The sequence below is a fragment of the Morone saxatilis genome, unplaced genomic scaffold (genome assembly GCF_004916995.1).
Source record: "Morone saxatilis isolate NCDOM2014 unplaced genomic scaffold, NCSU_SB_2.0 Contig15, whole genome shotgun sequence".
In the NCBI taxonomy this organism is placed as follows: Eukaryota; Metazoa; Chordata; class Actinopteri; family Moronidae; genus Morone; species Morone saxatilis.
In genome coordinates, this window is record NW_023339707.1 from 19,073,042 (window position 1) to 19,073,298 (window position 257).

Genomic DNA, 257 nt, shown 5'->3' on the forward strand with positions numbered 1-257 from the left:
CCTTCTGACACTTCAGCTCATTTATTAGGAGTTCCTCTGTAGCTGCGCTTTACGCACGTCCGTCTCAATCCGCAGATTCATTTTTACTTTCGGGTTAAGTCAGGAGGTTTTTTTTTTCCTCTATTCGGAAAGCTGAAAAACGTGTTTGGGAGTCAGACGGTTAGTTATTGTGGTCGGTGGTGAGGAGTCGTGAGCTTTCCTCCGCTCTCGTTGGTATCTGCCTGGCAGCAGCGGGAGAGGAGAGGAGAGGAGACTGA